Genomic DNA, 24,351 nt, shown 5'->3' on the forward strand with positions numbered 1-24,351 from the left:
TCCCACCATCAGTGCAGAGCTCCCTCAGTACTGTCCCTCCATCACTGCAGTGCTCCCTCAGTTCTCTCCATCCATTAGTGCAAAGCTGCCTCAGTTCTCTCCCTCCATTAGTGGAGTGCTCCCTCAGTACTGTCCCTCGATCAATGCAGCGCTCCCTCAGTGCTGTCCCTCCATCAGTACAGAGCTCCCTCAGTACTGTCCCTTGATCAATGCAGTGCTTCCTCAGTCCTGACCCGCCATCAGTGCAGTGCTCCCTCAGTGCTGTCCTTCCATTAGTGCAGTGCTCCCTCAGTACTGTCCCTCCATCAGTGCAAAAGCCCCTTAGTACTGTCCCTCCAACAGTACGGAGCTCCCTCAGTATTGTCCTTCTATTAGTGCAGTGCTCCCTCAGTACTGTCCCTCCATCAGTGCAGTGCTCCCTCAGTACTATCCCTCGATCAATGCAGCACTCCCTCAGTCCTGTCCATCCATCAGTGCAGTGCTCCCTCAGTACTGTCCCTCCAGCAGTGCAGAGCTCCCACAGTACTGTCCCTCCATCAGTGCGGTGCTCCCTCAGTACTGTCCCTCCATCAATGCAGTGCTCCCTCAGTACTATCCCTCCATCAGTGCGGTGCTCCCTCAGTACTAACCCTCCATCAGTGCAGCGCTCCCTCAGTACTGTCCCTCCATCAATGCAGTGCTCCCTCAGTACTATCCCTCCATCAGTGCGGTGCTCCCTCAGTACTAACCCTCCAGCAGTGCAGAGCTCCCTCAGTACTGTCCCTCCATCAATGCAGTGCTCCCTCAGTACTGTCCCTCCATCAGTGCAGAGCTCCCTCAGTACTAACCCTCCATCAGTGCAGCGCTCCCTCAGTCCTGTCCCTCCATCAGTGCAGTGCTCCCTCAGTACTGTCCCTCCATCAGTGCAGTGCTCCCTCAGTACTGTCTCTCCATCAGTGCAGAGCTCCCTTAGTACTATCCCTCCATTAGTGCAGAGCTCCCTCAGTTCTGTCCCTCGATCTGTAAAGTGCTCTCTCAGTAGTATCCCTCCATCAGTGCAGTGCTGCCTCAGTCCTGTCCCTCCATCAGTGCAGAGCTCCCTCAGTACTAACCCTCCATCAGTGCAGCGCTCCCTCAGTCCTGTCCCTCCATCAGTGCAGTGCTCCCTCAGTACTGTCCCTCCATCAGTGCAGTGCTCCCTCAGTACTGTCTCTCCATCAGTGCAGAGCTCCCTTAGTACTAACTCTCCATTAGTGCAGAGTTCCCTCAGTACTGTCCCTCGATCTGTAAAGTGCTCTCTCAGTAGTATCCCTCCATCAGTGCAGTGCTGCCTCAGTCCTGTCCCTCCATCAGTGCAGTGCTCCCTCTGTCCTGACCCTCCATCAGTGCATTGCTCCCTCAGTACTGTCCCTCCATCAGTGCAGAGCTCCCTCAGTACTGTCCCTCCATCACTGCAGTGCTCCCTCAGTTCTCTCCATCCATTTGTGCAGTGCTCCCTCAGTACTGTCCCTCCATCAGTTCATTTCTCCATCAGTTCTCTCCCTCCGTTAGTTCAGAGCTCCCTCAGTACTGTCCCTACATCAGTGCAGTGCTCGCTCAGTACTATCCCACGATCAGTGCAGTGCTCCCTCAGTACTGTCCCTCCATCAGTGCAGAGCTCCCTCAGTGCTGTCCCTCCATCAGTGCAGAGCTCCCTCAGTACTGTCCCTCAATCAGTGCAGTGCTCCCTCAGTAATGTCCCTCCATGAGTGCAGAGCTGCCTCAGTACTGTCCCTCCATCTGTGCAGAGCTCCCTCAGTGCTGTCCCTCCATCAGTGCAGAGCTCCCTCAGTACTGTCCCTCAATCAGTGTAGTGCTCCCTCAGTAATGTCCCTCCATGAGTGCAGTGCTCCCTCAGCACTGTCCCTCCATCAGTGCAGTGCTCCCTCAGTACTGTCCCTCCATCAGTGCAGAGCTGCCTCAGGACTGTCCCTCCATCAGTGCAGAGCTGCCTCAGTACTGTCCCTCCATCAGTGCAGTGCTCCCTCAGCACTGTCCCTCCATCAGTGCAGTGCTCCCTCAGTACTGTCCCTCAATCAGTGCAGTGCTCCCTCAGTACTGTCCCTCCATCAGTGCAGAGCTGCCTCAGTACTGTCCCTCCATCAGTGCAGTGCTCCCTCAGCACTGTCCCTCCATCAGTGCAGTGCTCCCTCAGTACTGTCCCTCCATCAGTGCAGAGCTGCCTCAGTACTGTCCCTCCATCAGTGCAGAGCTCCCTCAGTACTGTCCCTCAATCAGTGTAGTGCTCCCTCAGTAATGTCCCTCAATCAGTGCAGTGCTCCCTCAATACTGTCCCTCCATGAGTGCAGAGCTGCCTCAGTACTGTCCCTCCATTAGTGCAGTGCTCCCTCAGTACTGTCCGTCCATCAGTGCAGAGCTGCCTCAGTGCTGTCCCTCTATCAGTGCAGTGCTCCCTCAGTACTGTCCCTCCATCAGTGCAGTGCTCCCTCAATACTGTCCCTCCATCAGTGCAGTGCTCCCTCAGTACTGTCCCTCCATCAGTGCAGTGCTCGCTCAATACTGTCCCTCCATGAGTGCAGAGCTGCCTCAGTACTGTCCCTCCATCAGTGCAGTGCTCCCTCAGTACTGTCCCTCTATCAGTGCAGTGCTCCCTCAGTACTGTCCGTCCATCAGTGCAGTGCTCCCTCAGTACTGTCCCTCTATCAGTGCAGTGCTCCCTCAGTACTGTCCCTTGATCAGTGCAGTGCTCCCTCAATACTGTCCCTCCATCAGTGCAGTGCTCCCTCAGTACTGTCCCTCCATCAGTGCAGTGCTCCCTCAGTACTGTCCCTCCATCAGTGCAAGGCTCCCTCAATACTGTCCCTCCATCAGTGCAGTGCTCCCTCAGTACTGTCCCTCCATCAGTGCAGACCTCCCTCAGTACTGTCCCTCCATCAGTGCAGTGCTCCCTCAGTACTGTCCCTCCATCAGTGCAGTGCTCACTCAGTACTGTCCCTACATCAGTGCAGTGCTCCCTCAGTACTGTCAGTTCATCAGTGCAGAGCTCCCTCAGTACTGTACCTCCATCAGTGCAGACCTCCCCCAGTACTGTCCCTCCATCAGTGCAGACCTCCCTCAGTACTGTCCCTCCATTAGTGTAGAGCACCCTCAGTACTGTCCCTCCATCAGTGCAGTTCTCCCTCAGGTCTGTCCCTCCATCAGTGCAGTGCTCCCTCAGTACTATCCCTCCATCAGTGCAGAGCACACTCAGTACTGTCCCTCCATCAGTGCAGACCTCCATCAGTACTGACCCTCCATCAGTGCAGTGCTCCCTCAGTACTGTCCCTCCATCAGTGCAGAGCTCCATCAGTACTGTCCCTCCATCAGTGCAGTGCTCACTCAGGACTGTCCATCCATCAGTGCGGTGCTCCCTCAGTACTGTCCCTCCATCAGTGCAGTGTTCCCTCAGTACTGTCCCTCGATCAGTGCAGTGCACCCTCACTACTGTCCCTGCATCAGTGCAGTTCTCCCTCAGTACTGTCCCACCATCAGTGCGGTGCTCCATCAGTACTGCCCCTCCATCAGTGCAGAGCTCCCTCAGTACTGTCCCTCCATCAGTGCAGACCTCCCTCAGTACTGTCCCTCCATCAGTGCAGTGCTCCATCAGTACTGTCCCTCCATCAGTGCAGACCTCCCTCAGTACTGTCCCACCATCAGTGTAGTGCTTCCTCAGTACTGTCCCTCCATCAGAGCGGTGCTCCATCAGCTCTCTCCCTCCATTAGTGCAGAGCTCCCTCAGTACTGTCCCTCAATCAGTGCAGTGCTCCCACAGTGCTGTCCCTCCATCAGTGCAGAGCTCCCTCAGTACTGTCCCTCCATCAGTGCAAAAGCCCCTTAGTACTGTCCCTCCAACAGTACGGAGCTCCCTCAGTATTGTCCTTCTATTAGTGCAGTGCTCCATCAGTACTGCCCCTCCATCAGTGCAGAGCTCCCTCAGTACTGTCCCTCCATCAGTGCAGACCTCCCTCAGTACTGTCCCTCCATCAGTGCAGTGCTCCATCAGTACTGTCCCTCCATCAGTGCAGACCTCCCTCAGTACTGTCCCACCATCAGTGTAGTGCTTCCTCAGTACTGTCCCTCCATCAGAGCGGTGCTCCATCAGCTCTCTCCCTCCATTAGTGCAGAGCTCCCTCAGTACTGTCCCTCAATCAGTGCAGTGCTCCCACAGTGCTGTCCCTCCATCAGTGCAGAGCTCCCTCAGTACTGTCCCTCCATCAGTGCAAAAGCTCCTTAGTACTGTCCCTCCAACAGTACGGAGCTCCCTCAGTATTGTCCTTCTATTAGTGCAGTGCTCCCTCAGTACTGACCCGCCATCAGTGCAGTGCTCCCTCAGTGCTGTCCTTCCATTAGTGCAGTGCTCCCTCAGTACTGTCCCTCCATCAGTGCAAAAGCCCCTTAGTACTGTCCCTCCAACAGTACGGAGCTCCCTCAGTATTGTCCTTCTATTAGTGCAGTGCTCCCTCAGTACTGTCCCTCCATCAGTGCAGTGCTCCCTCAGTACTATCCCTCGATCAATGCAGCGCTCCCTCAGTCCTGTCCCTCCATCAGTGCAGTGCTCCCTCAGTACTGTCCCTCCAGCAGTGCAGAGCTCCCACAGTACTGTCCCTCCATCAGTGCGGTGCTCCCTCAGTACTGTCCCTCCATCAATGCAGTGCTCCCTCAGTACTATCCCTCCATCAGTGCGGTGCTCCCTCAGTACTAACCCTCCATCAGTGCAGCGCTCCCTCAGTACTGTCCCTCCATCAATGCAGTGCTCCCTCAGTACTATCCCTCCATCAGTGCGGTGCTCCCTCAGTACTAACCCTCCAGCAGTGCAGAGCTCCCTCAGTACTGTCCCTCCATCAATGCAGTGCTCCCTCAGTACTGTCCCTCCATCAGTGCAGAGCTCCCTCAGTACTAACCCTCCATCAGTGCAGCGCTCCCTCAGTCCTGTCCCTCCATCAGTGCAGTGCTCCCTCAGTACTGTCCCTCCATCAGTGCAGTGCTCCGTCAGTACTGTCTCTCCATCAGTGCAGAGCTCCCTTAGTACTATCCCTCCATTAGTGCAGAGCTCCCTCAGTTCTGTCCCTCGATCTGTAAAGTGCTCTCTCAGTAGTATCCCTCCATCAGTGCAGTGCTGCCTCAATCCTGTCCCTCCATCAGTGCAGAGCTCCCTCAGTACTAACCCTCCATCAGTGCAGCGCTCCCTCAGTCCTGTCCCTCCATCAGTGCAGTGCTCCCTCAGTACTGTCCCTCCATCAGTGCAGTGCTCCCTCAGTACTGTCTCTCCATCAGTGCAGAGCTCCCTTAGTACTAACTCTCCATTAGTGCAGAGTTCCCTCAGTACTGTCCCTCGATCTGTAAAGTGCTCTCTCAGTAGTATCCCTCCATCAGTGCAGTGCTGCCTCAGTCCTGTCCCTCCATCAGTGCAGTGCTCCCTCTGTCCTGACCCTCCATCAGTGCATTGCTCCCTCAGTACTGTCCCTCCATCAGTGCAGAGCTCCCTCAGTACTGTCCCTCCATCACTGCAGTGCTCCCTCAGTTCTCTCCATCCATTTGTGCAGTGCTCCCTCAGTACTGTCCCTCCATCAGTTCATTTCTCCATCAGTTCTCTCCCTCCGTTAGTTCAGAGCTCCCTCAGTACTGTCCCTACATCAGTGCAGTGCTCGCTCAGTACTATCCCACGATCAGTGCAGTGCTCCCTCAGTACTGTCCCTCCATCAGTGCAGAGCTCCCTCAGTGCTGTCCCTCCATCAGTGCAGAGCTCCCTCAGTACTGTCCCTCAATCAGTGCAGTGCTCCCTCAGTAATGTCCCTCCATGAGTGCAGAGCTGCCTCAGTACTGTCCCTCCATCAGTGCAGAGCTCCCTCAGTGCTGTCCCTCCATCAGTGCAGAGCTCCCTCAGTACTGTCCCTCAATCAGTGTAGTGCTCCCTCAGTAATGTCCCTCCATGAGTGCAGTGCTCCCTCAGCACTGTCCCTCCATCAGTCCAGTGCTCCCTCAGTACTGTCCCTCCATCAGTGCAGAGCTGCCTCAGGACTGTCCCTCCATCAGTGCAGAGCTGCCTCAGTACTGTCCCTCCATCAGTGCAGTGCTCCCTCAGCACTGTCCCTCCATCAGTGCAGTGCTCCCTCAGTACTGTCCCTCCATCAGTGCAGTGCTCCCTCAGTACTGTCCCTCCATCAGTGCAGAGCTGCCTCAGTACTGTCCCTCCATCAGTGCAGTGCTCCCTCAGCACTGTCCCTCCATCAGTGCAGTGCTCCCTCAGTACTGTCCCTCCATCAGTGCAGAGCTGCCTCAGTACTGTCCCTCCATCAGTGCAGAGCTCCCTCAGTACTGTCCCTCAATCAGTGTAGTGCTCCCTCAGTAATGTCCCTCAATCAGTGCAGTGCTCCCTCAATACTGTCCCTCCATGAGTGCAGAGCTGCCTCAGTACTGTCCCTCCATTAGTGCAGTGCTCCCTCAGTACTGTCCGTCCATCAGTGCAGAGCTGCCTCAGTGCTGTCCCTCTATCAGTGCAATGCTCCCTCAGTACTGTCCCTCCATCAGTGCAGTGCTCCCTCAATACTGTCCCTCCATCAGTGCAGTGCTCCCTCAGTACTGTCCCTCCATCAGTGCAGTGCTCGCTCAATACTGTCCCTCCATGAGTGCAGAGCTGCCTCAGTACTGTCCCTCCATCAGTGCAGTGCTCCCTCAGTACTGTTCCTATATCAGTGCAGTGCTCCCTCAGTACTGTCCGTCCATCAGTGCAGTGCTCCCTCAGTACTGTCCCTCTATCAGTGCAGTGCTCCCTCAGTACTGTCCCTTGATCAGTGCAGTGCTCCCTCAATACTGTCCCTCCATCAGTGCAGTGCTCCCTCAGTACTGTCCCTCCATCAGTGCAGTGCTCCCTCAGTACTGTCCCTCCATCAGTGCAAGGCTCCCTCAATACTGTCCCTCCATCAGTGCAATGCTCCCTCAGTACTGTCCCTCCATCAGTGCAGACCTCCCTCAGTACTGTCCCTCCATCAGTGCAGTGCTCCCTCAGTACTGTCCCTCCATCAGTGCAGTGCTCACTCAGTACTGTCCCTCCATCAGTGCAGTGCTCCCTCAGTACTGTCAGTTCATCAGTGCAGAGCTCCCTCAGTACTGTACCTCCATCAGTGCAGACCTCCCCCAGTACTGTCCCTCCATCAGTGCAGACCTCCCTCAGTACTGTCCCTCCATTAGTGTAGAGCACCCTCAGTACTGTCCCTCCATCAGTGCAGTTCTCCCTCAGGTCTGTCCCTCCATCAGTGCAGTGCTCCCTCAGTACTATCCCTCCATCAGTGCAGAGCACACTCAGTACTGTCCCTCCATCAGTGTAGACCTCCATCAGTACTGACCCTCCATCAGTGCAGTGCTCCCTCAGTACTGTCCCTCCATCAGTGCAGAGCTCCATCAGTACTGTCCCTCCATCAGTGCAGTGCTCACTCAGGACTGTCCATCCATCAGTGCGGTGCTCCCTCAGTACTGTCCCTCCATCAGTGCAGTGTTCCCTCAGTACTGTCCCTCGATCAGTGCAGTGCACCCTCAGTACTGTCCCTGCATCAGTGCAGTTCTCCCTCAGTACTGTCCCACCATCAGTGCGGTGCTCCATCAGTACTGCCCCTCCATCAGTGCAGAGCTCCCTCAGTACTGTCCCTCCATCAGTGCAGACCTCCCTCAGTACTGTCCCTCCATCAGTGCAGTGCTCCATCAGTACTGTCCCTCCATCAGTGCAGACCTCCCTCAGTACTGTCCCACCATCAGTGTAGTGCATCCTCAGTACTGTCCCTCCATCAGAGCGGTGCTCCATCAGCTCTCTCCCTCCATTAGTGCAGAGCTCCCTCAGTACTGTCCCTCAATCAGTGCAGTGCTCCCTCAGTACTGTCCCTCCATCAGTGCAGAGCTGCCTCAGTACTGTCCCTCCATCAGTGCAGTGCTCCCTCAGCACTGTCCCTCCATCAGTGCAGTGCTCCCTCAGTACTGTCCCTCCATCAGTGCAGAGCTGCCTCAGTACTGTCCCTCCATCAGTGCAGAGCTCCCTCAGTACTGTCCCTCAATCAGTGTAGTGCTCCCTCAGTAATGTCCCTCAATCAGTGCAGTGCTCCCTCAATACTGTCCCTCCATGAGTGCAGAGCTGCCTCAGTACTGTCCCTCCATTAGTGCAGTGCTCCCTCAGTACTGTCCGTCCATCAGTGCAGAGCTGCCTCAGTGCTGTCCCTTTATCAGTGCAGTGCTCCCTCAGTACTGTCCCTCCATCAGTGCAGTGCTCCCTCAATACTGTCCCTCCATCAGTGCAGTGCTCCCTCAGTACTGTCCCTCCATCAGTGCAGTGCTCGCTCAATACTGTCCCTCCATGAGTGCAGAGCTGCCTCAGTACTGTCCCTCCATCAGTGCAGTGCTCCCTCAGTACTGTCCCTCTATCAGTGCAGTGCTCCCTCAGTACTGTCCGTCCATCAGTGCAGTGCTCCCTCAGTACTGTCCCTCTATCAGTGCAGTGCTCCCTCAGTACTGTCCCTTGATCAGTGCAGTGCTCCCTCAATACTGTCCCTCCATCAGTGCAGTGCTCCCTCAGTACTGTCCCTCCATCAGTGCAGTGCTCCCTCAGTACTGTCCCTCCATCAGTGCAAGGCTCCCTCAATACTGTCCCTCCATCAGTGCAGTGCTCCCTCAGTACTGTCCCTCCATCAGTGCAGACCTCCCTCAGTACTGTCCCTCCATCAGTGCAGTGCTCCCTCAGTACTGTCCCTCCATCAGTGCAGTGCTCACTCAGTACTGTCCCTCCATCAGTGCAGTGCTCCCTCAGTACTGTCAGTTCATCAGTGCAGAGCTCCCTCAGTACTGTACCTCCATCAGTGCAGACCTCCCCCAGTACTGTCCCTCCATCAGTGCAGACCTCCCTCAGTACTGTCCCTCCATTAGTGTAGAGCACCCTCAGTACTGTCCCTCCATCAGTGCAGTTCTCCCTCAGGTCTGTCCCTCCATCAGTGCAGTGCTCCCTCAGTACTATCCCTCCATCAGTGCAGAGCACACTCAGTACTGTCCCTCCATCAGTGCAGACCTCCATCAGTACTGACCCTCCATCAGTGCAGTGCTCCCTCAGTACTGTCCCTCCATCAGTGCAGAGCTCCATCAGTACTGTCCCTCCATCAGTGCAGTGCTCACTCAGGACTGTCCATCCATCAGTGCGGTGCTCCCTCAGTACTGTCCCTCCATCAGTGCAGTGTTCCCTCAGTACTGTCCCTCGATCAGTGCAGTGCACCCTCAGTACTGTCCCTGCATCAGTGCAGTTCTCCCTCAGTACTGTCCCACCATCAGTGCGGTGCTCCATCAGTACTGCCCCTCCATCAGTGCAGAGCTCCCTCAGTACTGTCCCTCCATCAGTGCAGACCTCCCTCAGTACTGTCCCTCCATCAGTGCAGTGCTCCATCAGTACTGTCCCTCCATCAGTGCAGACCTCCCTCAGTACTGTCCCACCATCAGTGTAGTGCTTCCTCAGTACTGTCCCTCCATCAGAGCGGTGCTCCATCAGCTCTCTCCCTCCATTAGTGCAGAGCTCCCTCAGTACTGTCCCTCAATCAGTGCGGTGCTCCCACAGTGCTGTCCCTCCATCAGTGCAGAGCTCCCTCAGTACTGTCCCTCCATCAGTGCAAAAGCCCCTTAGTACTGTCCCTCCAACAGTACGGAGCTCCCTCAGTATTGTCCTTCTATTAGTGCAGTGCTCCATCAGTACTGCCCCTCCATCAGTGCAGAGCTCCCTCAGTACTGTCCCTCCATCAGTGCAGACCTCCCTCAGTACTGTCCCTCCATCAGTGCAGTGCTCCATCAGTACTGTCCCTCCATCAGTGCAGACCTCCCTCAGTACTGTCCCACCATCAGTGTAGTGCTTCCTCAGTACTGTCCCTCCATCAGAGCGGTGCTCCATCAGCTCTCTCCCTCCATTAGTGCAGAGCTCCCTCAGTACTGTCCCTCAATCAGTGCAGTGCTCCCACAGTGCTGTCCCTCCATCAGTGCAGAGCTCCCTCAGTACTGTCCCTCCATCAGTGCAAAAGCCCCTTAGTACTGTCCCTCCAACAGTACGGAGCTCCCTCAGTATTGTCCTTCTATTAGTGCAGTGCTCCCTCAGTACTGACCCGCGATCAGTGCAGTGCTCCCTCAGTGCTGTCCTTCCATTAGTGCAGTGCTCCCTCAGTACTGTCCCTCCATCAGTGCAAAAGCCCCTTAGTACTGTCCCTCCAACAGTACGGAGCTCCCTCAGTATTGTCCTTCTATTAGTGCAGTGCTCCCTCAGTACTGTCCCTCCATCAGTGCAGTGCTCCCTCAGTACTATCCCTCGATCAATGCAGCGCTCCCTCAGTCCTGTCCCTCCATCAGTGCAGTGCTCCCTCAGTACTGTCCCTCCAGCAGTGCAGAGCTCCCACAGTACTGTCCCTCCATCAGTGCGGTGCTCCCTCAGTACTGTCCCTCCATCAATGCAGTGCTCCCTCAGTACTATCCCTCCATCAGTGCGGTGCTCCCTCAGTACTAACCCTCCATCAGTGCAGCGCTCCCTCAGTACTGTCCCTCCATCAATGCAGTGCTCCCTCAGTACTATCCCTCCATCAGTGCGGTGCTCCCTCAGTACTAACCCTCCAGCAGTGCAGAGCTCCCTCAGTACTGTCCCTCCATCAATGCAGTGCTCCCTCAGTACTGTCCCTCCATCAGTGCAGAGCTCCCTCAGTACTAACCCTCCATCAGTGCAGCGCTCCCTCAGTCCTGTCCCTCCATCAGTGCAGTGCTCCCTCAGTACTGTCCCTCCATCAGTGCAGTGCTCCCTCAGTACTGTCCCTCCATCAGTGCAGTGCTCCCTCAGTACTGTCTCTCCATCAGTGCAGAGCTCCCTTAGTACTATCCCTCCATTAGTGCAGAGCTCCCTCAGTTCTGTCCCTCGATCTGTAAAGTGCTCTCTCAGTAGTATCCCTCCATCAGTGCAGTGCTGCCTCAATCCTGTCCCTCCATCAGTGCAGAGCTCCCTCAGTACTAACCCTCCATCAGTGCAGCGCTCCCTCAGTCCTGTCCCTCCATCAGTGCAGTGCTCCCTCAGTACTGTCCCTCCATCAGTGCAGTGCTCCCTCAGTACTGTCTCTCCATCAGTGCAGAGCTCCCTTAGTACTAACTCTCCATTAGTGCAGAGTTCCCTCAGTACTGTCCCTCGATCTGTAAAGTGCTCTCTCAGTAGTATCCCTCCATCAGTGCAGTGCTGCCTCAGTCCTGTCCCTCCATCAGTGCAGTGCTCCCTCTGTCCTGACCCTCCATCAGTGCATTGCTCCCTCAGTACTGTCCCTCCATCAGTGCAGAGCTCCCTCAGTACTGTCCCTCCATCACTGCAGTGCTCCCTCAGTTCTCTCCATCCATTTGTGCAGTGCTCCCTCAGTACTGTCCCTCCATCAGTTCATTTCTCCATCAGTTCTCTCCCTCCGTTAGTTCAGAGCTCCCTCAGTACTGTCCCTACATCAGTGCAGTGCTCGCTCAGTACTATCCCACGATCAGTGCAGTGCTCCCTCAGTACTGTCCCTCCATCAGTGCAGAGCTCCCTCAGTGCTGTCCCTCCATCAGTGCAGAGCTCCCTCAGTACTGTCCCTCAATCAGTGCAGTGCTCCCTCAGTAATGTCCCTCCATGAGTGCAGAGCTGCCTCAGTACTGTCCCTCCATCAGTGCAGAGCTCCCTCAGTGCTGTCCCTCCATCAGTGCAGAGCTCCCTCAGTACTGTCCCTCAATCAGTGTAGTGCTCCCTCAGTAATGTCCCTCCATGAGTGCAGTGCTCCCTCAGCACTGTCCCTCCATCAGTGCAGTGCTCCCTCAGTACTGTCCCTCCATCAGTGCAGAGCTGCCTCAGGACTGTCCCTCCATCAGTGCAGAGCTGCCTCAGTACTGTCCCTCCATCAGTGCAGTGCTCCCTCAGCACTGTCCCTCCATCAGTGCAGTGCTCCCTCAGTACTGTCCCTCCATCAGTGCAGTGCTCCCTCAGTACTGTCCCTCCATCAGTGCAGAGCTGCCTCAGTACTGTCCCTCCATCAGTGCAGTGCTCCCTCAGCACTGTCCCTCCATCAGTGCAGTGCTCCCTCAGTACTGTCCCTCCATCAGTGCAGAGCTGCCTCAGTACTGTCCCTCCATCAGTGCAGAGCTCCCTCAGTACTGTCCCTCAATCAGTGTAGTGCTCCCTCAGTAATGTCCCTCAATCAGTGCAGTGCTCCCTCAATACTGTCCCTCCATGAGTGCAGAGCTGCCTCAGTACTGTCCCTCCATTAGTGCAGTGCTCCCTCAGTACTGTCCGTCCATCAGTGCAGAGCTGCCTCAGTGCTGTCCCTCTATCAGTGCAGTGCTCCCTCAGTACTGTCCCTCCATCAGTGCAGTGCTCCCTCAATACTGTCCCTCCATCAGTGCAGTGCTCCCTCAGTACTGTCCCTCCATCAGTGCAGTGCTCGCTCAATACTGTCCCTCCATGAGTGCAGAGCTGCCTCAGTACTGTCCCTCCATCAGTGCAGTGCTCCCTCAGTACTGTCCCTCTATCAGTGCAGTGCTCCCTCAGTACTGTCCGTCCATCAGTGCAGTGCTCCCTCAGTACTGTCCCTCTATCAGTGCAGTGCTCCCTCAGTACTGTCCCTTGATCAATGCAGTGCTCCCTCAATACTGTCCCTCCATCAGTGCAGTGCTCCCTCAGTACTGTCCCTCCATCAGTGCAGTGCTCCCTCAGTACTGTCCCTCCATCAGTGCAAGGCTCCCTCAATACTGTCCCTCCATCAGTGCAATGCTCCCTCAGTACTGTCCCTCCATCAGTGCAGACCTCCCTCAGTGCTGTCCCTCCATCAGTGCAGTGCTCCCTCAGTACTGTCCCTCCATCAGTGCAGTGCTCACTCAGTACTGTCCCTCCATCAGTGCAGTGCTCCCTCAGTACTGTCAGTTCATCAGTGCAGAGCTCCCTCAGTACTGTACCTCCATCAGTGCAGACCTCCCCCAGTACTGTCCCTCCATCAGTGCAGACCTCCCTCAGTACTGTCCCTCCATTAGTGTAGAGCACCCTCAGTACTGTCCCTCCATCAGTGCAGTTCTCCCTCAGGTCTGTCCCTCCATCAGTGCAGTGCTCCCTCAGTACTATCCCTCCATCAGTGCAGAGCACACTCAGTACTGTCCCTCCATCAGTGCAGACCTCCATCAGTACTGACCCTCCATCAGTGCAGTGCTCCCTCAGTACTGTCCCTCCATCAGTGCAGAGCTCCATCAGTACTGTCCCTCCATCAGTGCAGTGCTCACTCAGGACTGTCCATCCATCAGTGCGGTGCTCCCTCAGTACTGTCCCTCCATCAGTGCAGTGTTCCCGCAGTACTGTCCCTCGATCAGTGCAGTGCACCCTCACTACTGTCCCTGCATCAGTGCAGTTCTCCCTCAGTACTGTCCCACCATCAGTGCGGTGCTCCATCAGTACTGCCCCTCCATCAGTGCAGAGCTCCCTCAGTACTGTCCCTCCATCAGTGCAGACCTCCCTCAGTACTGTCCCTCCATCAGTGCAGTGCTCCATCAGTACTGTCCCTCCATCAGTGCAGACCTCCCTCAGTACTGTCCCACCATCAGTGTAGTGCTTCCTCAGTACTGTCCCTCCATCAGAGCGGTGCTCCATCAGCTCTCTCCCTCCATTAGTGCAGAGCTCCCTCAGTACTGTCCCTCAATCAGTGCAGTGCTCCCACAGTGCTGTCCCTCCATCAGTGCAGAGCTCCCACAGTACTGTCCCTCCATCAGTGCAGACCACCCTCAATACTATCCCTCCATCAGTGCAGAGCTCCCTCAGTACTGTCCCTCCATCAGTGCAGTGCTCCCTCAGTGCTGTCCCTCCATCAGTGCAGAGCTCCCTCAGTACTGTCCCTCGATCAGTGCAGAGTTCCCTCAGTACGATCCCTCCATCAGTGCAGAGCTCCCTCAGCACTGTCCCTCCATCAGTGCAGTGCTCCCTCAGTGCTGTCCCTCCATCAGTGCAGAGCTCACTCAGTACTGCCCTTCCATTAGTGCAGTGCTCCTTCAGTACTGTCCCTCTATCAGTGTGGCGCTCCCTCAGCACAGCCCTTCCATTAGTGCAGTGCTCACTCAGTACTATCCCTCATTCAGTGCAGTGCTCCCTCAGTACTGTCCCTCCATCAGTGCAGTGCTCCCTCTGTACTGTCCCTCCATGAGTGCAGAGCTGCCTCAGTACTGTCCCTCTATCAGTGCAGTGCTCCCACAGTACTGTCCCTCCATCAGTGCAGAGCTCCCTCAGTACTGTCCCTCGATCAGTGCAGTGCTCCCTCAGTACTGTCCCTCGATCAGTGCAGTGTTCCCTCAGTACTGTCCCTCCATCAGTGCAGTGCTCCCTCAATACTGTCCCTCCATGAGTGCAGAGCTGCCTCAGTACTGTCCCTCTATCAGTGCAGTGCTCCCTCAATACTGTCCCTCCATCAGTGCAGAGCTCCCTCAGTACTGTCCCTCCATCAGTGCAGTGCTCCCTCAGTACTGTCCCTCAATCAGTGCAGTGATTCCTCAGTACTGTCCCTCCATGAGTGCAGTGCTCCCTCAGTACTGTCCCTCCATCAGTGCAGGGCTCCCTCAATACTGTCCCTCCATCAGTGCAGTGCTCCCTCAGTACTGTCCCTCCATCAGTGTAGACCTCCCTCAGTACTGTCCCACCATCAGTGCAGTGCTCCCTCAGTACTGTCCCTCCATCAGTGCAGTGCTCACTCAGTACTGTCCCTCCATCAGTGCAGAGCCCCCTCAGCACTGTCCCTCCATCAGTGCAGACCTCCCCCAGTACTGTCTCTCCATCAGTGCACAGCTCCCTCAGTACTGTCCCTCCATTAGTGTAGAGCACCCTCAGTCCTGTCCCTTCATCAGTGCAGTTCTCCCTCAGTACTGTCCCTCCCTCAGTGCAGTGCTCCCTCAGTACTATCCCTCCATCAGTGCAGAGCACCCTCAGTACTGTCCCTCCATCAGTGCAGACCTCCCTCAGTACTATCCCTCCATGAGTGCAGTGCTCCATCAGTACTGTCCCTCCATCAGTGCAGAGCTCCATCAGTACTGTCCCTCCATCAGTGCGGAGCTCCCTCAGTACTGACCCTCCATCAGTGCAGTGCTCCATCAGTACTGTCCCTCCATCAGAGCGGTGCTCCCTCAGTACTGTCCCTCAATCAGTGCAGTGCTCCCTCAGTACTGTCCCTCGATCAGTGCGGTGCTCCCTCAGTACTGTCCCTCCATCAGTGCGGTGCTCCCTCAGTACTGTCCCTCCATCAGTGCAGTACTCCCTCAGTACTGTCCCTCGATCAGTGCAGTGCACCCTCAGTACTATCCCTCCATCAGTGCAGTTCTCCCTCAGTACTGTCCCACCATCAGTGCGGTGCTCCATCAGTACTGCCCCTCCATCAGTGCAGACCTCCCTCAGTACTGTCCCTCCATATGTGTCAGTGCTCCATCTGTACTGTCCCTCCATCAGTGCAGACCTCCCTCAGTACTGTCCCACCATCAGTGCAGTGCTCCCTCAGCCCTGTCCCTCCATCAGTGCGGTGCTCCATCAGCTCTCTCCCTCCATTAGTGCAGAGCTCCCTCAGTACTGTCCCTCCATCAGTGCTGTGGTCCCTCAGTACTGTCCCTCCATCAGTGCAGAGCTCCCACAGTACTGTCCCTCCATCAGTGCAGAGCTCCCTCAGTACTGCCCTTCCATTAGTGCAGTGCTCCCTCAGTACTGTCCCTCCATCAGTGCAGAGCTCCCTCAGTACTGTCCCTCAATCAGTGCAGTGCTCCCACAGTACTGTCCTTCCATCAGTGCAGAGCTCCCTCAGTATTGCCCTTCTATTAGTGCACTTCTCCCTCTGTTCGCTCCCTCCATTAGTGCAGAGCTCCCTCAGTACTATCCCTCCATCAGTGCAGAGCTCCCTCAGCACTGTCCCTCCATCAGTGCAGTGCTCCCTCAGTGCTGTCCCTCCATCAGTGCAGAGCTCCCTCAGTACTGTCCCTCGATCAGTGCAGAGTTCCCTCAGTACTATCCCTCCATCAGTGCTGAGCTCCCTCAGCACTGTCCCTCCATCAGTGCAGTGCTCCCTCAGTGCTATCCCTCCATCAGTGCTGAGCTCCCTCAGTGCTGTCCCTCCATCAGTGCAGAGCTCCCTCAGTACTGCCCTTCCAGTAGTGCAGTGCACCTTCAGTACTGTCCCTCTATCAGTGTGGCGCTCCCTCAGCACTGCCCTTCCATTAGTGCAGTGCTCACTCAGTACTGTCCCTCCATCAGTGCAGAGCTCCCTCAGTACTGTCCCTCCATCAGTGCAGAGCTCCCTGAGTGCTGTCCCTCCATCAGTGCAGTGCTCCCTCAGTACTGTCCCTCCATCATTGCACAGCTCGCTCAGTACTGTCCTTCCATTAGAGCAATGCTCCCTCAGTACTGTCCCTCCATCAGTGCAAAACCCCCTTCGTACTGTCCCTCCAACAGTACGGCGCTCCCTCAGTATTGTCCTTCTATTAGTGCAGTGATCCCTCAGTACTGTCCCTCCATCAGTGCAGAGCTCCCTCAGTCATGTCCCTCGAACAATGCAGTGCTCCCTCAGTGCTGTCCCTCCATCTGTGCAGAGCTCCCTCAGTACTGTCCCTCCATCAGTGCACTGCTCCCTCAGTACTGTCCCTCCATCAGTGCAGTGCTCCCTCAGTACTGTCCCTCGATCAGTGCAGAGCTCCCTCAGTACTGTCCCTCGATCAGTGCAGTGCTCCCTTAATACTGTCCCTGCATCAGTGCAATGCTCCCTCAATACTGTCCCTCCATCAGTGCAGTGCTCCCTCAGTACTGTCCCTCCATCAGTGCGGTACTCCCTCAGTACTGTCCCTCCATCAGTGCAGACCTCCCTCAGTACTGACCCTCCATCAGTGCAGTGCTCCCTCAGTACTGTCCCTCCATCAGTGCAATGCTCCCTCAATACTGTCCCTCCATCAGTGCAATGCTCCCTCAGTACTGTCCCTCCATCAGTGCAGACCTCCCTCAGTACTGTCCCTCCATCAGTGCAGTGCTCCCTCAGTACTGTCCCTCCATCAGTGCAGTGCTCACTCAGTACTGTCCCTCCATCAGTGCAGTGCTCCCTCAGTACTGTCAGTTCATCAGTGCAGAGCTCCCTCAGTACTGTACCTCCATCAGTGCAGACCTCCCCCAGTACTGTCCCTCCATCAGTGCAGACCTCCCTCAGTACTGTCCCTCCATTAGTGTAGAGCACCCTCAGTACTGTCCCTCCATCAGTGCAGTTCTCCCTCAGGTCTGTCCCTCCATCAGTGCAGTGCTCCCTCAGTACTATCCCTCCATCAGTGCAGAGCACACTCAGTACTGTCCCTCCATCAGTGCAGACCTCCATCAGTACTGACCCTCCATCAGTGCAGTGCTCCCTCAGTACTGTCCCTCCATCAGTGCAGTGCTCCATCAGTACTGTCCCTCCATCAGTGCAGTGCTCACTCAGGACTGTCCATCCATCAGTGCGGTGCTCCCTCAGTACTGTCCCTCCATCAGTGCAGTGTTCCCTCAGTACTGTCCCTCGATCAGTGCAGTGCACCCTCAGTACTGTCCCTGCATCAGTGCAGTTCTCCCTCAGTACTGTCCCACCATCAGTGCGGTGCTCCATCAGTACTGCCCCTCCATCAGTGCAGAGCTCCCTCAGTACTGTCCCTCCATCAGTGCAGACCTCCCTCAGTACTGTCCCACCATCAGTGTAGTGCTTCCTCAGTACTGTCCCTCCATCAGAGCGGTGCTCCATCAGCTCTCTCCCTCCATTAGTGCAGAGCTCCCTCAGTACTGTCCCTCAATCAGTGCAGTGCTCCCACAGTGCTGTCCCTCCATCAGTGCAGAGCTCCCTCAGTACTGTCCCTCCATCAGTGCAAAAGCCCCTTAGTACTGTCCCTCCAACAGTACGGAGCTCCCTCAGTATTGTCCTTCTATTAGTGCAGTGCTCCATCAGTACTGCCCCTCCATCAGTGCAGAGCTCCCTCAGTACTGTCCCTCCATCAGTGCAGACCTCCCTCAGTACTGTCCCTCCATCAGTGCAGTGCTCCATCAGTACTGTCCCTCCATCAGTGCAGACCTCCCTCAGTACTGTCCCACCATCAGTGTAGTGCTTCCTCAGTACTGTCCCTCCATCAGAGCGGTGCTCCATCAGCTCTCTCCCTCCATTAGTGCAGAGCTCCCTCAGTACTGTCCCTCAATCAGTGCAGTGCTCCCACAGTGCTGTCCCTCCATCAGTGCAGAGCTCCCTCAGTACTGTCCCTCCATCAGTGCAAAAGCCCCTTAGTACTGTCCCTCCAACAGTACGGAGCTCCCTCAGTATTGTCCTTCTATTAGTGCAGTGCTCCCTCAGTACTGACCCGCGATCAGTGCAGTGCTCCCTCAGTGCTGTCCTTCCATTAGTGCAGTGCTCCCTCAGTACTGTCCCTCCATCAGTGCAAAAGCCCCTTAGTACTGTCCCTCCAACAGTACGGAGCTCCCTCAGTATTGTCCTTCTATTAGTGCAGTGCTCCCTCAGTACTGTCCCTCCATCAGTGCAGTGCTCCCTCAGTACTATCCCTCGATCAATGCAGCGCTCCCTCAGTCCTGTCCCTCTATCAGTGCAGTGCTCCCTCAGTACTGTCCCTCCAGCAGTGCAGAGCTCCCACAGTACTGTCCCTCCATCAGTGCGGTGCTCCCTCAGTACTGTCCCTCCATCAATGCAGTGCTCCCTCAGTACTATCCCTCCATCAGTGCGGTGCTCCCTCAGTACTAACCCTCCATCAGTGCAGCGCTCCCTCAGTACTGTCCCTCCATCAATGCAGTGCTCCCTCAGTACTATCCCTCCATCAGTGTGGTGCTCCCTCAGTACTAACCCTCCAGCAGTGCAGAGCTCCCTCAGTACTGTCCCTCCATCAATGCAGTGCTCCCTCAGTACTGTCCCTCCATCAGTGCAGAGCTCCCTCAGTACTAACCCTCCATCAGTGCAGCGCTCCCTCAGTCCTGTCCCTCCATCAGTGCAGTGCTCCCTCAGTACTGTCCCTCCATCAGTGCAGTGCTCCCTCAGTACTGTCCCTCCATCAGTGCAGTGCTCCCTCAGTACTGTCTCTCCATCAGTGCAGAGCTCCCTTAGTACTATCCCTCCATTAGTGCAGAGCTCCCTCAGTTCTGTCCCTCGATCTGTAAAGTGCTCTCTCAGTAGTATCCCTCCATCAGTGCAGTGCTGCCTCAATCCTGTCCCTCCATCAGTGCAGAGCTCCCTCAGTACTAACCCTCCATCAGTGCAGCGCTCCCTCAGTCCTGTCCCTCCATCAGTGCAGTGCTCCCTCAGTACTGTCCCTCCATCAGTGCAGTGCTCCCTCAGTACTGTCTCTCCATCAGTGCAGAGCTCCCTTAGTACTAACTCTCCATTAGTGCAGAGTTCCCTCAGTACTGTCCCTCGATCTGTAAAGTGCTCTCTCAGTAGTATCCCTCCATCAGTGCAGTGCTGCCTCAGTCCTGTCCCTCCATCAGTGCAGTGCTCCCTCTGTCCTGACCCTCCATCAGTGCATTGCTCCCTCAGTACTGTCCCTCCATCAGTGCAGAGCTCCCTCAGTACTGTCCCTCCATCACTGCAGTGCTCCCTCAGTTCTCTCCATCCATTTGTGCAGTGCTCCCTCAGTACTGTCCCTCCATCAGTTCATTTCTCCATCAGTTCTCTCCCTCCGTTAGTTCAGAGCTCCCTCAGTACTGTCCCTACATCAGTGCAGTGCTCGCTCAGTACTATCCCACGATCAGTGCAGTGCTCCCTCAGTACTGTCCCTCCATCAGTGCAGAGCTCCCTCAGTGCTGTCCCTCCATCAGTGCAGAGCTCCCTCAGTACTGTCCCTCAATCAGTGCAGTGCTCCCTCAGTAATGTCCCTCCATGAGTGCAGAGCTGCCTCAGTACTGTCCCTCCATCAGTGCAGAGCTCCCTCAGTGCTGTCCCTCCATCAGTGCAGAGCTCCCTCAGTACTGTCCCTCAATCAGTGTAGTGCTCCCTCAGTAATGTCCCTCCATGAGTGCAGTGCTCCCTCAGCACTGTCCCTCCATCAGTGCAGTGCTCCCTCAGTACTGTCCCTCCATCAGTGCAGAGCTGCCTCAGGACTGTCCCTCCATCAGTGCAGAGCTGCCTCAGTACTGTCCCTCCATCAGTGCAGTGCTCCCTCAGCACTGTCCCTCCATCAGTGCAGTGCTCCCTCAGTACTGTCCCTCCATCAGTGCAGTGCTCCCTCAGTACTGTCCCTCCATCAGTGCAGAGCTGCCTCAGTACTGTCCCTCCATCAGTGCAGTGCTCCCTCAGCACTGTTCCTCCATCAGTGCAGTGCTCCCTCAGTACTGTCCCTCCATCAGTGCAGAGCTGCCTCAGTACTGTCCCTCCATCAGTGCAGAGCTCCCTCAGTACTGTCCCTCAATCAGTGTAGTGCTCCCTCAGTAATGTCCCTCAATCAGTGCAGTGCTCCCTCAATACTGTCCCTCCATGAGTGCAGAGCTGCCTCAGTACTGTCCCTCCATTAGTGCAGTGCTCCCTCAGTACTGTCCGTCCATCAGTGCAGAGCTGCCTCAGTGCTGTCCCTCTATCAGTGCAGTGCTCCCTCAGTACTGTCCCTCCATCAGTGCAGTGCTCCCTCAATACTGTCCCTCCATCAGTGCAGTGCTCCCTCAGTACTGTCCCTCCATCAGTGCAGTGCTCGCTCAATACTGTCCCTCCATGAGTGCAGAGCTGCCTCAGTACTGTCCCTCCATCAGTGCAGTGCTCCCTCAGTACTGTCCCTCTATCAGTGCAGTGCTCCCTCAGTACTGTCCGTCCATCAGTGCAGTGCTCCCTCAGTACTGTCCCTCTGTCAGTGCAGTGCTCCCTCAGTACTGTCCCTTGATCAATGCAGTGCTCCCTCAATACTGTCCCTCCATCAGTGCAGTGCTCCCTCAGTACTGTCCCTCCATCAGTGCAGTGCTCCCTCAGTACTGTCCCTCCATCAGTGCAAGGCTCCCTCAATACTGTCCCTCCATCAGTGCAATGCTCCCTCAGTACTGTCCCTCCATCAGTGCAGACCTCCCTCAGTACTGTCCCTCCATCAGTGCAGTGCTCCCTCAGTACTGTCCCTCCATCAGTGCAGTGCTCACTCAGTACTGTCCCTCCATCAGTGCAGTGCTCCCTCAGTACTGTCAGTTCATCAGTGCAGAGCTCCCTCAGTACTGTACCTCCATCAGTGCAGACCTCCCCCAGTACTGTCCCTCCATCAGTGCAGACCTCCCTCAGTACTGTCCCTCCATTAGTGTAGAGCACCCTCAGTACTGTCCCTCCATCAGTGCAGTTCTCCCTCAGGTCTGTCCCTCCATCAGTGCAGTGCTCCCTCAGTACTATCCCTCCATCAGTGCAGAGCACACTCAGTACTGTCCCTCCATCAGTGCAGACCTCCATCAGTACTGACCCTCCATCAGTGCAGTGCTCCCTCAGTACTGTCCCTCCATCAGTGCAGAGCTCCCTCAGTACTGTCCCTCAATCAGTGTAGTGCTCCCTCAGTAATGTCCCTCCATGAGTGCAGTGCTCCCTCAGCACTGTCCCTCCATCAGTGCAGTGCTCCCTCAGTACTGTCCCTCCATCAGTGCAGAGCTGCCTCAGGACTGTCCCTCCATCAGTGCAGAGCTGCCTCAGTACTGTCCCTCCATCAGTGCAGTGCTCCCTCAGCACTGTCCCTCCATCAGTGCAGTGCTCCCTCAGTACTGTCCCTCCATCAGTGCAGTGCTCCCTCAGTACTGTCCCTCCATCAGTGCAGAGCTGCCTCAGTACTGTCCCTCCATCAGTGCAGTGCTCCCTCAGCACTGTTCCTCCATCAGTGCAGTGCTCCCTCAGTACTGTCCCTCCATCAGTGCAGAGCTGCCTCAGTACTGTCCCTCCATCAGTGCAGAGCTCCCTCAGTACTGTCCCTCAATCAGTGTAGTGCTCCCTCAGTAATGTCCCTCAATCAGTGCAGTGCTCCCTCAATACTGTCCCTCCATGAGTGCAGAGCTGCCTCAGTACTGTCCCTCCATTAGTGCAGTGCTCCCTCAGTACTGTCCGTCCATCAGTGCAGAGCTGCCTCAGTGCTGTCCCTCTATCAGTGCAGTGCTCCCTCAGTACTGTCCCTCCATCAGTGCAGTGCTCCCTCAATACTGTCCCTCCATCAGTGCAGTGCTCCCTCAGTACTGTCCCTCCATCAGTGCAGTGCTCGCTCAATACTGTCCCTCCATGAGTGCAGAGCTGCCTCAGTACTGTCCCTCCATCAGTGCAGTGCTCCCTCAGTACTGTCCCTCTATCAGTGCAGTGCTCCCTCAGTACTGTCCGTCCATCAGTGCAGTGCTCCCTCAGTACTGTCCCTCTGTCAGTGCAGTGCTCCCTCAGTACTGTCCCTTGATCAATGCAGTGCTCCCTCAATACTGTCCCTCCATCAGTGCAGTGCTCCCTCAGTACTGTCCCTCCATCAGTGCAGTGCTCCCTCAGTACTGTCCCTCCATCAGTGCAAGGCTCCCTCAATACTGTCCCTCCATCAGTGCAATGCTCCCTCAGTACTGTCCCTCCATCAGTGCAGACCTCCCTCAGTACTGTCCCTCCATCAGTGCAGTGCTCCCTCAGTACTGTCCCTCCATCAGTGCAGTGCTCACTCAGTACTGTCCCTCCATCAGTGCAGTGCTCCCTCAGTACTGTCAGTTCATCAGTGCAGAGCTCCCTCAGTACTGTACCTCCATCAGTGCAGACCTCCCCCAGTACTGTCCCTCCATCAGTGCAGACCTCCCTCAGTACTGTCCCTCCATTAGTGTAGAGCACCCTCAGTACTGTCCCTCCATCAGTGCAGTTCTCCCTCAGGTCTGTCCCTCCATCAGTGCAGTGCTCCCTCAGTACTATCCCTCCATCAGTGCAGAGCACACTCAGTACTGTCCCTCCATCAGTGCAGACCTCCATCAGTACTGACCCTCCATCAGTGCAGTGCTCCCTCAGTACTGTCCCTCCATCAGTGCAGAGCTCCATCAGTACTGTCCCTCCATCAGTGCAGTGCTCACTCAGGACTGTCCATCCATCAGTGCGGTGCTCCCTCAGTACTGTCCCTCCATCAGTGCAGTGTTCCCGCAGTACTGTCCCTCGATCAGTGCAGTGCACCCTCAGTACTGTCCCTGCATCAGTGCAGTTCTCCCTCAGTACTGTCCCACCATCAGTGCGGTGCTCCATCAGTACTGCCCCTCCATCAGTGCAGAGCTCCCTCAGTACTGTCCCTCCATCAGTGCAGACCTCCCTCAGTACTGTCCCTCCATCAGTGCAGTGCTCCATCAGTACTGTCCCTCCATCAGTGCAGACCTCCCTCAGTACTGTCCCACCATCAGTGTAGTGCTTCCTCAGTACTGTCCCTCCATCAGAGCGGTGCTCCATCAGCTCTCTCCCTCCATTAGTGCAGAGCTCCCTCAGTACTGTCCCTCAATCAGTGCAGTGCTCCCACAGTGCTGTCCCTCCATCAGTGCAGAGCTCCCACAGTACTGTCCCTCCATCAGTGCAGACCACCCTCAATACTATCCCTCCATCAGTGCAGAGCTCCCTCAGTACTGTCCCTCCATCAGTGCAGTGCTCCCTCAGTGCTGTCCCTCCATCAGTGCAGAGCTCCCTCAGTACTGTCCCTCGATCAGTGCAGAGTTCCCTCAGTACGATCCCTCCATCAGTGCAGAGCTCCCTCAGCACTGTCCCTCCATCAGTGCAGTGCTCCCTCAGTGCTGTCCCTCCATCAGTGCAGAGCTCACTCAGTACTGCCCTTCCATTAGTGCAGTGCTCCTTCAGTACTGTCCCTCTATCAGTGTGGCGCTCCCTCAGCACAGCCCTTCCATTAGTGCAGTGCTCACTCAGTACTATCCCTCATTCAGTGCAGTGCTCCCTCAGTACTGTCCCTCCATCAGTGCAGTGCTCCCTCTGTACTGTCCCTCCATGAATGCGGAGCTGCCTCAGTACTGTCCCTCTATCAGTGCAGTGCACCCTCAGTACTGTCCCTCCATCAGTGCAGAGCTCCCTCAGTACTGTCCCTCGATCAGTGCAGTGCTCCCTCAGTACTGTCCCTCGATCAGTGCAGTGTTCCCTCAGTACTGTCCCTCCATCAGTGCAGTGCTCCCTCAATACTGTCCCTCCATGAGTGCAGAGCTGCCTCAGTACTGTCCCTCTATCAGTGCAGTGCTCCCTCAATACTGTCCCTCCATCAGTGCAGAGCTCCCTCAGTACTGTCCCTCCATCAGTGCAGTGCTCCCTCAGTACTGTCCCTCAATCAGTGCAGTGATTCCTCAGTACTGTCCCTCCATGAGTGCAGTGCTCCCTCAGT

General features: G+C 55.9%; 1 pseudogene; it reads left to right on the forward strand.

The window, feature by feature from the left end:
- LOC148149339 (uncharacterized) overlaps positions 1 to 24,351 on the forward strand; it is a 93,213-nt pseudogene that overhangs the window by 7,701 nt on the left and 61,161 nt on the right.

The sequence above is a fragment of the Chiloscyllium plagiosum genome, unplaced genomic scaffold (genome assembly GCF_037043375.1).
Source record: "Chiloscyllium plagiosum isolate Xiang-an unplaced genomic scaffold, Cpla_swu_hap1 HiC_scaffold_8, whole genome shotgun sequence".
Classification (NCBI taxonomy): domain Eukaryota; kingdom Metazoa; phylum Chordata; class Chondrichthyes; order Orectolobiformes; family Hemiscylliidae; genus Chiloscyllium; species Chiloscyllium plagiosum.